General features: G+C 41.4%; 1 long non-coding RNA gene across 2 annotated transcripts; it reads right to left on the bottom strand.

Annotated features, from left to right (window-relative positions):
• Positions 1-626: 626 nt before the first annotated feature.
• Positions 627-16,836, bottom strand: LOC125261479. 2 transcript variants are annotated; one of them, XR_007183317.1, is made up of 4 exons: positions 16,782-16,836; positions 9,790-9,894; positions 9,626-9,687; positions 627-860 (listed from the first exon to the last, which is right to left on the bottom strand). It is a non-coding gene; the product is annotated as an uncharacterized LOC125261479 (long non-coding RNA). The 2 variants fall into 2 exon arrangements; XR_007183316.1 differs by lacking the exon at positions 627-860 and adding an exon at positions 4,473-5,010.
• Between the last annotated feature and the right edge of the window lie 294 nt (positions 16,837-17,130).

Here is a 17,130-nt window from a genome sequence, read left to right as displayed (position 1 = left end):
TCAAAGTGTTTTGTAAACTGTTTACATTAGTTTAATTTAAAGTCCGGATTGACGAGTAACATCTGCAAATAAGTAAAGGATGACAGATAAAATGATAAGTACACTCAATGGGACAGGGACGGTAAAATATGCTTCTTTAATGGCAAGTCAGTCTTTTACAATCATAAAACATTCAAAAAAAAATGTATAAATGTGACATTGATAACATTACATCAACAATCCTAATATGGTGTATTAATCAAAAACATCATTAAAACGATTTCAGCCAATCACTAGCAATAATAACTGTATCTTTATCACAAAAGATTCAGGTCTATCTATCTTGATGGAATGGCAAGATTAGCCTATATGTGTACAGGCACAGCTGATATAATGATGTTAATATGACATTTTTATGTAGACATAATCTGTGTTTAATTGAGTTTGTCATTAAACAGGCAACAGGTGGCAGAGCAATGGTCAGGTGAGGATGTCTTATAGTCTTTTAGTGACTATTAGTATAGCTGTCTTAGAGAGATGTGATTTTCTGCTTTGGACACTAAAGAGCGTTGACGTGCTTGTGCAACATTTGTCAAAATATCCAGCATAGTATCTGTGTGATTATTTGAATAAATGAAATAGGAAAGTCAATAATTGATAGACAAAACAAACAGAGCGAAGGGTGGGATCAATGTTTAATAATGAAAGTTTGGTAAATTTCCATATGATGAGATAAAAATAGAACATTTTAGTTGAGTTTCTTGATGCTAATAGAGCACCACTAAATTAAACAATACGATAACAACTGTAATGTGCATATGAAGTGCATTTAATCATCGTTTTTTGGGAAAATTTTCATACACAGCATCTGTCTTCGATTTCTGCAAGAAAAAATACACTCAATCAGGAACGCTACTGACACAACAGAAAATTAATAGCAGACCAAGTGATAGTTCTCTGTGCAAAGCTTAATCTTTTTTTTTTTTTTTTTTAAATGCTGAACAAATGCTGACATGGAGCAGCAAGAGGAAATGACATCAGTCATGACCTTTTAAACAATAAAATCAAACAGATTAAGTTCTAAAATTTCACTGCATTAACTCTCCTGGGAGTATATGTGAGACCACACTCAAGAGTGTTAAAGTGTTAAAATAAGAGTGTTAAATGAACACTGAAACAGTGTTACAGTTAATGAGATAATTAAGTGATTAATTGAGTGATGATTGACTATTATTGAAGACACCTGATGATAACAAGCAGAATCACCAAAGGAGAAAAAAAAATCACAATTTGTAAGTCACCATTATGTAAATCAGTGTTTGTTTTAGTTTGGGCTTTTGACCTTTAAATTTTTAATATTAGATTTTGTTTGGGCTGTTATAACTGAGTTTATTTAATCTTTAACCATTATTTAATCTGAATCACTGAACTCATTTAGAGCCCAATCTCTGAGTTAGATTTACATTATTGATTACAGCAGCACTGTGATTCTACAGCACAAGATCAACTTTATCAATATAATCTGAAAGATTTTAAAAAAAGTTGTTCTGATCAAAGAACTTCATCAAGAATCAGCTAATCTCAACAGCAGTGACAAACAGCATGTTCAAATAAACAGATCAACTCACCACTAGAAAACAAGCTACTAAATGTCACTTAAAAATGACAAAAAATCGAAGAAAATATTAAGAATAGTCAATTCAGCTTATAATTTATTCATGCAGCAATGCATGATGGTAGTTTTTTGATCAGAACTTTTAAGAAATCCTTCAGATTATATTGATAAAGTTGATCTTGTGCTGTAGAATCACAGTGCTGCTGTAATCAATAATGTAAATCTAACTCAGAGATTGACTCTAAATGAATTTGGTGATTCACGTCAAATCTCTCTTCCAGGAGAGGTAATTGAACACTGGAGTTTTTGCTGTGTTTGTCACAACAGCCTGTGCTAAGAATGACTCCGTTTCATACAAAGCAATAGCAGAGGCACTTTTTGCAGCACATATGCAAAGCAACCAATGGCTAAAGCTGCATTTCAGTTCAGATAATCATGAACCGCAGAGACGCTGCAGCTCGAGGACAGACTTTAGCACAGCTAACATGAAAGTGACATGTGAAGGCCCGGTTAGTGATTGGGGGTTAGGTGCCTTGCTCAGGGGCACCTCAGTCATTTCCTGTCATTACTGAAATCGAACCAGCAACCTTTGGGTTCTTTGTTACATGGGTAACAACTTTATGTCCTACTTTCTATCCAGTGAAAATCTAATGGCATAAAAGCTGATTTTGTATGGGTTAATCTAACCACATTACATATGATTTTACACAAAAGGACATTTGGGCCACAGATCACATCAGGAGCAAAAATAAAAAATAGAAATGGTCTGTCCCTAAACTAAAGACTAAATTCAAACAACACACCGGTGTGACATGAGACTGACAGAGCAAGATTGATCATGGTTTTACGACTGTAACATCTGATTGGATTACATGTATTGTTTAAAGCTGCTGTAGGTAACTTTTGTAAACTTTTGCGGCACACCGGTAATCTTGAATTTGACGCCTGTACACTGTGCATGACAGGAGTGTGATCAGCGCGCACGCGAGCTTGATTGATTGACACTGCTAAGACACTCCTCCTGGCTCTGATTGGTTGTTTCTTACCGGGAGCGGTGTATTTCTGCAAATGGCAATAGGACCACTGGTAGGAGCCAGAGGAGCTTGATTTTTTCACAGATTATCTGTCTCATATTCTACTGTCAGGACATAATGTCAGGTTTAACAAATATGTAAAAAATATTTTTTTACAAAAGTTACCTACAGCAGCTTTAAAGCGTTAGTTCACTCAAAAAAGAAAATTGTGTCATTTATTATACTCGCCCTCACATTGTTTTCATTTTCAAGCCCCAGAAAGGTGGTTGAGTCATTAAAGTACTCCATGTGACTCCAGTGGTTTAACCTCAATTTTATGAAGCGACACGAGTGCTTTGTTTGTGCAAAAAACCCAAAAACATAATTTATAATTTCATTCATAATTTCAAAAATTAATAATTTACCGCATGCATGTTGACTCATTGTTGCGAGAGGATATGTTGTTGTGTTTTGTACATGCATTGGAGATGAATATTTTGTAAATAAAGTGGTAAATTATGTTTTTTGTGCAAACAAAGCACCCGTGTCGCTTCATAAAATTGAGATTAAACCACTGGAGTTATATGAAGTATTTTAATGATGACTTTCTTTACTAACTAACCCTTTAGTACCTTTATGGATCCTGAGAGAGGAAATGTCATTGCTCCCTATGCAGACCTCACGGAGCCATCGGATTTCAATTAAAATATCGTAATTTGTGTTTCAAAGATTTATGAAGTTCTTACAGGTGTGAAATGACATAAGGGTAAGTAATAAATGACAGAATTTTCATTTTTGGGTGAACTAACCCTTTAAAGTTGAGAAATTAGATGAGAAATGAGAAATTAATTGAGTTGACAAACTGAAATGAAATATTTGCATCAAACTCGGTACACTCCAGAGCCTCAGTATGGGCTCAATCTTTGGTCATGATAAAAAAAAATCCTGTCGATTGGACACCAAAAAACATGAAAACAGCTGAAACTGTGCAACCATTAGTCCGATTGACTTGAAATTTGGCATGCAGTGTCTTGGTCCAAGGGTGCATGATAAATTATGAGGACACTGGCATATCTCGATAAACATGGCCACCATCGACCAATGAATTTTGAGCACATATTAGACAAGGTTAACGGAGGCCGATCGGAACAAAACTCAGTGGGCTTGTTCAACTCATGGGCCTAGAGGTCTGTAAGAAGATGGTGCTAATGATTTTTTACGCCTCTGTAATCACGTGGTGTTTCACAGATCATTGGATCGATCTCCACATTCTGAACAACTTTGCCTCAAGAACAAATGCTGTCAATCAAATCGTTCATTAAATATTCATGATTATGTGAAAAACCTTTTTGGAACGAGACAATTCTCTGGACTCTAGATCAAAAATTATCAAAAAAAAAAAAAAATTGAACTTTACTCTTTGGGTTGCTGTAATAGCGTAATTTATGAAATGGGTGTGGTTAAATATACCCAAAAGCCTATAAAGCCTAAACAAAAACTCAGAACTGTACAAAAATAGCAGCATATGACTCTAAAGAAGCATGCCAAATTTTATGGAGAACGGACCATGGGTGGTGCTATAACTGTTAAAAACCTTTAAAAAAACATGTTTTTAATGGTTTTAGGTGAAAAATAATGATTATGTGAAAACATAACCAGCTCATGTTTTCTCTTTGCTTGTCAAGCTATTGTACTTTAACAGCCAAGCAAATTCAAAAATTAAAGAGTCATGAGCTCAAAAAAAGCAAACACTGATACCATGATGGTGACATAAAATTTTATGTGATTTTCTCCTTTAGTTGTTCTGCTTGTTAACTTCAGGTGTCTTCAATAATAGTCAATCATCATTCAGTTATTATCTCATTAACTTTAACACTGCTTCAGTGGGTGGAGTAAAAATATGGCAGGACTTTTACTTTCTGACCCCTGGTCTTTACACCTCTGCTAGAGAGACATCAGAGAGTGATGACGTGCTTGTTACATTCCAAAATATTCAGCATTGTGTGTGTGTAATATTGTAAACCAGAGAAAACAAACAAACAAGAACAGTAATTGATAGACAAAGGAGCACAGAAGAGTAGGATAAATGTTTAATAATTAAAGTTAGATAAACTTCCAAATGATAAGATAAAATTAGCACATTTTAGTTGAGTTTCTGGATGCTAATAGAGGACCACTAAATTAAACTAATGCAGAGAAACAACATTTCAAACAATACAATAACAACTATGTGCATATGAGCAAAAACAAATTTAGACATCTTGTCATAGAATTAATGTGAATAAAACCAAAAACGTGAGGCGTTGTCCTGTATGACCTCTGACATCAGTTCCAGTAGAAAGATACAGCATTTGATCATCGTTTTTTGGGGACATTTTCATACACAGACTCCGTCTTTGATTTCTGAAAGGAAACACAAACTCAATCAGGAACCTGCTGGTGCAACATGAAATTAACAGAAGACAAGCTTAGGTTTCTCTATGCAAAACTTAATGTACAAATACTGACATTTTTTTTTTAAACTACTACTAGGAGGAGACCAGGGATGGTGTCACACTGCATGGTTTTGGGGAATACATGTGGACGATGGAGCTTCAATGACCAGGTCTTTAATGACAATACGGAGGAGAACAATACACATAGCACTACACAGACGTATTACAGAGACAAAGACTGAGGAAGAACACAGGGAATATATACAGGACAGACAAAGGGGCAAACAAGGCTAATAAACAAGACACAGCTTGGACTGATAGAACTCAATCAGGGTGACCAAAGGAACAAACTAGAGGCGGGAAAACTGAACAAAAGAACAAGTGACACAGAGAAACAAACACAGACCACTTACATTACTCCCCCCTCCCAGAAGTTGCCTCAAAAAAGTCCAACCGGGGAGGGGGGTGGGTACTCTGGAGGCTGGTAAGGGCGTGGTTCAGGGGATAGGGAGCTTCCAGAGCGGATCGGGCAGTCCGGGGGGCCACGCCGGGTCAGGCAACTCGAGGGCCCAGAGCAGTGCCGGTAACTCGGGACCTATGGTCACGTGTATATGGCGCCCCCCCCAAAAAATACTTGGGAGGAGCTATGGGTCTCTGGGCTGGAACGGTGTTTGAAGCAGGCTCGCAGGCTGGAGTGGAGTCTGTAGTGGACTCAGGGACTGAAGCGGAGTCTGGAACTGACTCAGGGACTAGAGCCCTCTCTGGACTCGGGATGGGAACTGGAGCTACCACTGGACGCTGGTCAGGGGCTGGAGCCTTTGTGTGGGTGGCCCAAACACACACAATAGCTAGTGTCATTATAGACACTAATGTCCTCTGGGCTAGGAAACGGACTCAGGGACTGGGGCTAACACAAGAACTGGACTGTGTTCGAGGAAGGGAGTCGCCTCAGAATTCGGGACAAAGGAAAGAGGGGACGAAGGAGAGAGAGTCGCCTCTGGACTCTTGTCACGGACTGAGGCAGACACTGTAGCAGACTCTGGGCTCCAGGACCTCCCATCATACTCCACTAAAAGGCCCAAATGCACAGGTGTGGAGACCATTACGGCTGAGGGCTAAGGCGTGGTGGCGGCCATTTTGACCAAGGGCTCAGGCGTGGCGGCCATCTTGCGACGAGGCTGGTTGTAACACGGGTTAATTGTAACACTTCCAAGTTCTCCAATCAAGAACAAGTTACAAATCACCTGATTCACTTCACACATGCTCGGTTTAGTCCTTATTCCACATGCGGTAAAGTAGAGCCCTGTGGCTGACAGCAGATTTTAGAGAAGAAGAACTCATTTTGATACAAGAAAGTAACTTATTTTACTTAATTAATTTATTTTTTTTATGGCAACTTTTACTTTGTAGTTAAACTCATCAAAGTTAAGTTATGTTTATTGTGTGTCTGTGTAGATATTTTTCATGCAAGTTGTTAGTGCCAACGTTTTTGATGTTAGCTGTAAGGTGAGCTAGTTCATGGCTACAAGACTTTTTTGAATAAAAAGCTTTCAAAACTGATTTTTTTTTTTTTTTTTTTTTGCTAGTGGATATCATAATGTTACATCTCACTCCAAGCTCTGTTACAACTAACCCGGACCATGGAGTGAATTGTAACATTTCACTTCTCGTGTTTGAAACTCAATCATGCATTTTCTGTTTGTGCTGCAAAGATAACAGCTATGTCATTTAATATATGACACTTAACTAGTTTCAATCACATTTTGAACGCACAGGCTTAAAAGAACTCCAAGATAAGGACAGAAATGTCAAAAATGTTACAACCATTCCCGGTCTCCCTACAGAACAGATGATAACATGGATCAGCAAGAGGAAATGACATCAATCGTGACTTTTTTAACAGTTAGAAGTTTATCAGGTTTGTCACAACAGCCTGTGCTGAGAATGACTGTCTTTCACACTAAAGCAACAGCAGAGGCACTTGTTGCAGCACATCTGCAAAGAAACCAACGGCCGTTAAAGCTGCATTTCAGTTCAGATAATCATGAACCGCAGAGACGAGGACAGACTTCAGCACAGCTAACACGGGTAACAACTCTGACGGTATAAAAGCTGATTTTGTACAGGTGATTTTACAATAATAAACCAGATTAGATTTGATTTTAAACATATCAAAGATAATTTTGGCCACAGATCACATCACAAGCAAAAATAAAAATTAGAAATGGTCTGTCCATAAATTAAAGACGTCACAATGCAACAACTCCATGATTATAACAGGAGTGATCTAGTGAAATGATACACCGGTGTGACACGAGACTGACAGAGCAAGATTAAAACTATAACATTTTAAATGGATGACATGTATTATCTATCACAGTGTTTCTCAACTCCAGTCCTCGGGACCCACTGCTCTGCACATTTTGTATGTATCCCTTATTTAACACACCTGATTTAGATCATCAGCTCATTAGGAGAGTCTGCATGAACTGAATTGAGTGTGTCAGATAAGAGAGACATACAAAATGTGCAGAGCAGTGGGTCCCGAGGACTGGAGTTGAGAACCACTGATCTATCACAATATGTTTTAATGTGTGTTTTAATGAAGTGAGTGTGTGTTTTAAATGTGTTCATAGTAGCTTTCCTATGTGCCGGCTGTCATGGTATCCAACAATGGACTTTAATGTATAATAACTTATCAATGACAATATATTACTGTTGTTGAAAAAAAAAAAAACATTTTAATAAATGTACAGGGAGTGCAGAATTATTAGGCAAGTTGATTTTCTGATCATATTTTTTTCCCAAGCACATTTTACCAATTCCAATCCACATCAATCTTAATAACTACTATTAATATTGTTTTTAATCATTTATAAGTGATATATAATTGTTCATGAAGGCTGGAAATGAAAAATGCCTTATATTCAGGTGTGCAGAATTATTAGGCAAGTTTTCTTTTACAGGCAAAATGAGCCAAAAAAGAGATTTAACTCAGACTGAAAAGTCAAAAATTATTAAATACTCATGAGAAGGACGCAATACTAATGCAATACTAGAAATTGCAAAGTTAAAGCATGACCAAGGGACAGCAAAATGCTCATTGGGTCAGCGGGGTCAGACAAAAACAGGTGGAAAAGAAAAGACACATGTTAACTGCAAAATAATTAAGAATTAAGGTGAAGAATTAAGTGTGAAACCATCAGGAACCCTTTAGTCTCCAGCGCCACCATTTTCCAGAGCTGCAACCTACCTGGAGTCTCCAGAAGTGCAAGGTGTTAGGATCTCAGAGACTTAGGTTAGCTAAAGAATCCTAAAAAATGACCTGCACTTGATAAGAATCACAAGCTGAAGTGTTATAAAATACATGAAGACTGGGTTTTTATAGGCCTTATAGACAGACAGCTTGAGAATGACTCCTGATGGACCAGCACCACATCCTCTTGTACCACTGTTTGAAGAATTTATCCAGAATCTGGCAGTAAGGTGTTTGAGTTCACTTTTAGTCCATCTCTTATCCTGAAATGTCTGTCTTGCAGAGATGGACTAAAAATGATCTTCCAAAACTTACTGCCAGATTCTGGAAGATAAATTCTTCAAACAGTGATACAAGAGGATGTGGTGCTGGTCCTTCAGGAGTCACTCTCAAGCTGTCTGTTTATAAGGCCTATAAAAACCCAGTCTTCATGTATTTTATAACACTTCAGCTTGTGATTCTTATCAAGAGCGGGTCATTTTTTAGGATTCTTTAGCTAACCTAAGTCTCTGAGATCCTGACACCTTGCACTTCTGGAGACTCCAGGTAGGTTGCAGTTCTGGAAAATGGTGGCGCTGGAGACTAAAGGGTTCCTGATGGTTTCACACATAATTCTTAATTATTTTGCAGTTAACGTGTCTTTTCTTTTCCACCTGTTTTTGTCTGACCCCGCTGACCCAATGAGCATTTTGCTGTCCCTTGGTCATGCTTTAACTTTGCAATTTCTAGTATTGCATTAGTATTGCGTCCTTCTCATGAGTATTTAATAATTTTTGACTTTTCAGTCTGAGTTAAATCTCTTTTTTGGCTCATTTTGCCTGTAAAAGAAAACTTGCCTAATAATTCTGCACACCTGAATATAAGGCATTTTTCATTTCCAGCCTTCATGAACAATTATATATCACTTATAAATGATTAAAAACAATATTAATAGTAGTTATTAAGATTGATGTGGATTGGAATTGGTAAAATGTGCTTGGGAAAAAAATATGATCAGAAAATCAACTTGCCTAATAATTCTGCACTCCCTGTATACATTTATAAATAAATACATATTCTATGTACTAATATTTTGATTTGCACTGTTTTTTCTTTCTTTTTTTTTTTTTTTTTTTGAGGCCTGAAAAATCAAAATAGCCCTGTACAATGGAAAAACTTACACTGAGGTGCAAATAGTGACCTTAAACAATCTTTTTGATCTGCTCTCTACTGAAGGTAATAATAACGGTTGAGTCGATAAACCACAAACATCTGTTCACAGACCAACTGATGCTGCAAACTTCAAACACACTATAACTGACTGCAAAAACTTCTTGCAACTTGTTACCTCTTGTCGTGTTGTTGATTTACACAATGATGAATCAGTTCCGTCTTCCTCCCGTGTCTCGACTGCATTAACAATAATGTGTTAAAACAACAGTTTCAATATTATATTGAAATTTCTTTCCTAAAAAAAGATGTATATTTATACAGATGAATTGCCCTCCTGACCTGTTTTTCTACATCTCCTGCAGATGCAGCAGATCACGAGTACAATCAACAGAGATCCAGCAGCAGCAGCAGAGATCAGCACTATGTACAAAGGTAGGTGTTGATCTGTAATGGATGAAATGAAGCATTAGTGTGACTGAATCTGTCCTAATCTATGTATGTAATCTATGTTTGAAGTTCGAAGTATATTTACTAGGACTGAATTTATGAATTATAATGTAAGACCACTAATAAAAGTATAAAAACTAATACAGATGCACATACTAGAAGTATAAAAACCAATGAATGCAAATATAAAAAAACATGCTCAGGAGTACAATACCAAATAATGATACATCACTTTTAAAACAGATGTGTTAAAAACAACACAACCTGTGTTATATCTTAACACACCCATGTGTCTAGTTAAGGACAACATATTTTGTGTTACTTTTAACTCAACCAGTGTGTTATTCTTCTTAACACAGGCAATGTGTTAAAATATTTAACACACTAATGTGTCATAAATCACAATTTGTGTCATAGATGTGCTATTTTTGACCAGTTAAAATAAATGCAATACATGTATATATAAAATAAAATCTCTGTCATTTAGAGACACAGACATCAATAGTTATGTGTTTTGGTAAACACTGTTACAAAGAGCACAAACTCACACAAAAATCCAAGAGTCAAACTGCCCAACTAAAGGAAACACTGATCACCAAAATGGTGACCAAACATTTTCAATAAAACATCAACATCTAAACCTCTGTTAATTCTCAAAAAGAGCTTCTGCTGAGATCTTGAGAGATTTATTGTCTTCTTTTATCTTCAGTTGATTTCAGGCTGTGTGGCTTTAAGTCAGTTGTAGTTGTGTTTCATTTTCTGAGAGTTCAAGCATGATGTTGAACCAACATCACATTGTAACATTGATTCAATGACATTACCATTGATTTTTTGTTAAAATTTCAACATTTTTTCAACATTAATTGCGGATGCAAAAGTAATATTGATTTAATGCGGTTAACGTTGACACATTAACATTGATTTAACATTATTTTGATCATTGCTTGCTATCTGGGTACTTTGCTCACTCCAGTAAAAGAGGACATAAACACGGTCTAGAGTGTGGTGTGCACATATTTATGCTAAGTTTATTTTTATAAATCCTGATAAATGCATGAAAAATTGCATACCCACATATTAATGGCTTTTTTGTGCATACGCAACGTTTATACATCGAGACTGTCACGGTAGGAAATCCATTGTTTCCTCCGTGTCATGTTTTGTGTTTGTTGTTGTACTCACGTAGTCTCCATGTGCTCGTTTGGTTGATTGTTGTCACCTGTGTGTTGATTGTCTCGCTCCAGCTGATCCTCATCTCCACTCAGCTACATATACTCACTCATCTCTCTGTCTGTTGTCAGATCCTCATTCATGTCTCCACTGCCTAGTTGGTTTACCGTCTTCCGTGTTTGTGTGCTGGATTGTATTCGTGTTGTCGTCTTCGTGTCAGGATTCTGGTCTGTTCCTGGTTTCATCCATTGACCGTCATCACCTTCACCTGCGACTTCACCCTTCAGCTCTTCTCACGCCACCGTAGACCTTCGTTGCCATTGCCTACATTCTGGACTCTCATTTCAATAAACTTCTTCTGATTGCCTGCAATTGCTTCCTCGTCTTTTACCAGCCGTCACAGTAGGATCTGACCATCATGGAAGCAGCAGGCGATCTCCCCCCATCTCATCTAGAGGAGTTTTTGCAGAGAGCCGTTGATCGCATGGATCGCCAAGACAAGGCGATAGATGAGATGGGTCGAGCTTTCCAAGCAATGGTGACGAAGGTGTCCGAGCTCGCTCTCCAGACTCAACGACAACAACAACCGCCACCCGCTGCGCCTCCCACGCCACCCACACCGCCGATCATCTCCGGAGGGATTTCCCAGTCCGAACCACGCCTCCCCATCCCTGAGAAATATGCGGGTGAGCCAAAGTTTTGTCGATCATTTCTGTCTCATTGTTCTCTGCACTTCGCCCTGCAGCCCCGCACGTTTCACACCGAGGAAATGAAGGTGGCATTCGTCTTGTCACTACTGACGGGGAGGGCTGCCCTCTGGGGGACGGCGGTGTGGGAGAACCAAGACAGCTGCTGTGCCTCGTTCCACGCCCTTTCGGAGGAGATGAAACGGGTCTTCGACCGCTCCGTCGCCGGGAGGGAGGCGGCTAGACTTCTCACGGACCTACGTCAGGAAGACAGGTCCGTAGCCGACTATTCTATTGAGTTCCGCACCCTGGCGGCGGAGTGTAAGTGGAACGAAGAGGCGCAGTGGGATCACTTCCTGCATGGGTTGGCTGACCGCATCCAACAGGAGATCCGCGCCGTCGAGCTCCCCACTTCTCTTAATGGCCTGATCGACCTCACCATCAGAGTAGACAACCGACTCGACCAAGCCGCCAGACGGAGGGGGAGAGCAGTTCTCGCGACCAGGCCGGAGGCTCAGCGTCAGCGCTCAGAGGTTGCGGTCAGCCCACCGGGAGATCTTGAACCCATGCAGGTGGGGCGAGCTCGGCTCTCCCGGGAGGAGAGGATCAGGCGGAGATCCCTGGGACTATGTTTATACTGCGGCAGCCAAGAACATCACATTCAGCGCTGTCCGGTAAAAGACCAAGCCCGATAGTAAAACGGAGGCTACTATCGGGTGGGATCTCTGCCAGGAAGACCTCATCTACATCGACACTCCTTCCGGTGAGTCTACGGTGGTCCACCCACGCACTCGATCATCACGCTTTGTTGGATTCTGGGGCAGAGGGTAGTTTTATGGATTGTAAGTTGGCTACTAAACTCAACATTCCTCTCACCTCCCTCAAACACCCCATTGCACCTTTTGCACTCAACGGACACAGACTGCCAGTCATCACACAGACCACTGTACCGGTTTCTCTCATCACATCTGGCAACCATACGGAGGAGATTTCATTTTACATCACGGACTCACCTCAATCCCCCATTGTTCTTGGTCACACCTGGCTCCAGAAACACAACCCCAGGATCGATTGGCGCCTCGGATCGGTGGTTAGCTGGAGCGAGGAGTGTCATTTGTCTTGTCTTTTGTCTGCTGGTGTTAATGTTTCTGAGTCTGTGTTTCAGGGGGAAGCAGTGGATTTGGCTAACGTGCCCGCGGAGTACCACGACCTGAAGGAGGTGTTCAGTAAGTCTCGGGCTGATTCTCTTCCTCCTCATCGTCCCTATGACTGTGCGATAGAGTTATTGCCAGGTACTTCTCCGCCTAAGGGCAAGTTATATTCTTTGTCTATTCCAGAGACGGCGGCCATGGAGAAATATATATCCAGTTCTCTAGCAACGGGGTTCATCCGCCCTTCTTCTTCTCCAGCGGGGGCGGGGTTCTTTTTTGTGGGAAAGAAGGACGGATCCTTGCGACCTTGCATTGACTACCGAGGGCTGAACAACATAACGGTAAGGAATACCTATCCTTTGCCGCTTATGTCTTCAGCTTTTGAGAGGTTGCAGGGAGCGTCCGTTTTCACTAAATTGGACTTACGTAATGCTTATCATTTGGTCCGTATCAGGGAGGGGGATGAGTGGAAGACTGCCTTTAACACCCCTAGAGGCCATTTTGAGTACTGCGTGATGCCTTTTGGGCTAACGAACTCGCCGGCAGTCTTCCAAGCACTCGTCAATGACGTGTTGCGAGACATGGTCGATCGGTTCATATATGTTTACCTGGATGACATATTGATTTTTTCTTCGTCTCTCCAGGAACACGTGCAACACGTACGACGAGTGCTTCTGCGGTTGCTAGAGAATGGATTGTTTGTCAAGGCGGAGAAATGCGTTTTTCATGCACAGTCTGTTTCTTTTCTAGGACACATCATTTCGACTGAGGGTGTTCGCATGGATCCTGAGAAGGTTAAGGCTGTGGTAAATTGGCCATCCCCAGAGTCTCGCAAGGCCCTGCAGAGATTTCTGGGGTTCGCCAATTTTTACCGGCGTTTCATTCGCAATTTCAGCCAACTAGCCGCTCCTCTGACCGCCTTGACCTCCCCTAGTTTGACGTTCAGGTGGTCAAACGCAGCCGAGGCTGCGTTTGCCAAACTGAAAAGCTGCTTTGTTTCAGCTCCCATTCTCGTCACCCCTGATCGCTCACGTCAATTCATAGTGGAGGTCGACGCATCAGAGGTGGGGGTAGGAGCAGTGTTGTCCCAACGCGCATCCTCAGACGGAAAGGTGCATCCTTGCGCGTATTATTCTCACCGTTTATCTCCTGCAGAGGTTAATTATGACATTGGCAATCGAGAGTTGTTGGCAGTCAAACTTGCACTGGAAGAATGGCGTCACTGGCTTGAAGGGTCGGGTGTACCTTTCATTGTATGGACGGACCATAAGAATCTCGAATACATTAGAACCGCCAAAAGACTTAACTCCAGGCAGGCTCGGTGGGCATTGTTTTTCGGTCGTTTCGATTTTACACTTTCTTACCGGCCGGGTTCCAAAAACATCAAACCCGATGCTTTATCCCGTCTTTTTGAGCGTTCCGATCGTACTGCTACTCCCGAGCCCATTTTACCGGGGACCATCATTATCTCCGCGCTCAGATGGGAGGTCGAATCGAAGGTGTTGACCGCCTTAGAAGGGGTAACGCCCCCGGCTCGTTGCCCACCGAACCGATTGTTTGTGCCGGAGGGGTTACGGTCAGACGTTCTCCAGTGGGGTCATTGTTCCAGTGTTGCTTGTCACCCAGGGGTTAGTAGAACTAGGTTTCTAGTCAAGCAACGATTTTGGTGGCCTGGTATGGCTCGTGACGTCCACGACTTCGTCTTGGCTTGTTCAGTTTGCGCTATTGGTAAGACTTCCAATCGACCTCCAGATGGGTTACTCTTACCGCTGTCTGTCCCTTCGAGACCCTGGTCCCACATTTCGCTAGATTTCATTACCGCCCTCCCGCCCTCTAAGGGCAATACGGTGATTTTAACCGTAGTGGACCGGTTCTCGAAGGCGACTCATTTTATTCCCTTGCCCAAATTACCATCAGCCAAGGAAACAGCGGTAGCTGTCATTGACCACGTCTTCCGTATACATGGCCTTCCGACAGACGTGGTTTCTGACAGGGGTCCCCAATTTGTGTCCAAATTTTGGCGAGAATTTTGTAAATTGTTAGGAGCGACTGTTAGTCTTTCTTCCGGGTTCCATCCCCAGAGCAATGGTCAAACCGAGCGAGCCAATCAGGATGTCGAAGAGGGTTTTGCGATGTTTGGCTTCCAATAATCCTTCGTCCTGGTGTCAGCAACTCTCAATTGTGGAGTACGCACACAATTCTTTACCAGTGTCATCTACGGGCATGTCTCCATTTAAGTGTAGTTTAGGGTACCAACCACCTAATTTTGTCAGTACGGAATCCGAGGTTTCGGTCCCCTCCGCACACGCACTAGTCCAGAGGTGTCACCGCACCTGGACCAGAGCTCGCAGAGCTCTGCTCCAGGCTAGGTCGCGCACCAAGGCTAAGGCCGATCGCCACCGGTCGAAGCCTCCCCGTTACGTCGTCGGTCAAAGAGTGTGGCTTTCTACCCAGAATATTCAGATGCGTTCCGTTTCGAATAAGCTTGCTCCCAAATTTATTGGCCCGTTTTCTGTTACCAAAATCATTAATCCGGTAACAGTGCGTCTTAGCCTTCCTCCGGCGTACAGGAGGGTTCATCCCGTGTTCCATGTGTCCAAAATTAAACCGGTGATTTTTTCCCGTCTTAACCCGCCTGCCCCGGTTCCCCCCCCGCCTCGTATCGTTAATGGGGAGACCACATATTTGGTCAATCGTATTCTGGACTCTAGACGGAGGGGACGCGGATTTCAGTACTTGGTGGATTGGGAAGGTTACGGTCCGGAGGAGAGAAGGTGGGTTCCTGCTCGGGACATACTGGATCACCGCCTTATTGATGATTACAATCTACAGGTAAAGCAGGCTGGGAACGTCAGGTGACGTCCTAGGGGAGGGGGTACTGTCACGGTAGGAAATCCATTGTTTCCTCCGTGTCATGTTTTGTGTTTGTTGTTGTACTCACGTAGTCTCCATGTGCTCGTTTGGTTGATTGTTGTCACCTGTGTGTTGATTGTCTCGCTCCAGCTGATCCTCATCTCCACTCAGCTACATATACTCACTCATCTCTCTGTCTGTTGTCAGATCCTCATTCATGTCTCCACTGCCTAGTTGGTTTACCGTCTTCCGTGTTCGTGTGCTGGATTGTATTCGTGTTGTCGTCTTCGTGTCAGGATTCCGGTCTGTTCCTGGTTTCATCCATTGACCGTCATCACCTTCACCTGCGACTTCACCCTTCAGCTCTTCTCACGCCACCGTAGACCTTCGTTGCCATTGCCTACATTCTGGACTCTCATTTCAATAAACTTCTTCTGATTGCCTGCAATTGCTTCCTCGTCTTTTACCAGCCGTCACAGAGCCCCTTGTGTAAATAAGAATATGTCTCCCTCGTCTACTTGTGATCCGATCGACCAAAACACATCTTAATACAAAGTGTAAACACGGCCTAGACATTTCTTGTATTAATTTGATGGCGGCTTGCTCTCTCTGAGCTTGCAGATCAGGTGTACTGACGTTTTTGTAGTTTACTCACTAATACATTGCGATTTCTTCTGTATTCTTTCCCATAGAGCTACTTGCTTTTTTGTGCAACCAACTAACAGCACATTTGCATCTTCTCTATTACAGTTGTCACGCTATGCCGCACCGCAATAAAAGCTTTAGCCTATTGCAAATCCCTTTGCTCTACATGTTCAAAAATATCATTCACAAGCACTTGTTTGAAGGTGCCATAAAGAATTAAATGTCTAATCTTAGAAGGGCTTGTTTTATCTGTCCTATACTACAAAGTGCATGCTTGTTTTTGGTTTGGCCAAAGGACAAATTGCACACATGTATCAAAAAACATCAGCAACTTGATAGATCAGCTTATTAATCAACGTTAATATCAACACCAACATACCTGCATGTGTGTGACAGAGGTGAGTGATGTCCAGATGTTGAGTCTGGTTGCTGATGGGATTGTTCAGCACACAGCTGTAGGTGTTTTTATCCTGATATTCCACCTCCAGAGGTAGAGAGAGACTGATGCTGAGATCAGACACACTGATGCTGGACAATAAACTGTTTCCTTTGTACCAGGAGAGAGTCACATGACCCACATTCACAGCTGAACACACCAATGAACAATTTGATGATGATGATGAAAAGTCTCTGGTAATGTTAGGAGTGGTCAGAGAAGCTGGAAAACATGAGAGAATAATCAGAAATATGAACAAATGTAAACTCTTATTAAAACCGTGCTGTAAAAA

This window comes from Megalobrama amblycephala, unplaced genomic scaffold (assembly GCF_018812025.1).
Source record: "Megalobrama amblycephala isolate DHTTF-2021 unplaced genomic scaffold, ASM1881202v1 scaffold417, whole genome shotgun sequence".
Taxonomy (NCBI): Eukaryota; Metazoa; Chordata; class Actinopteri; order Cypriniformes; family Xenocyprididae; genus Megalobrama; species Megalobrama amblycephala.
This window is presented reverse-complemented; position numbering and strand designations above follow the sequence as displayed.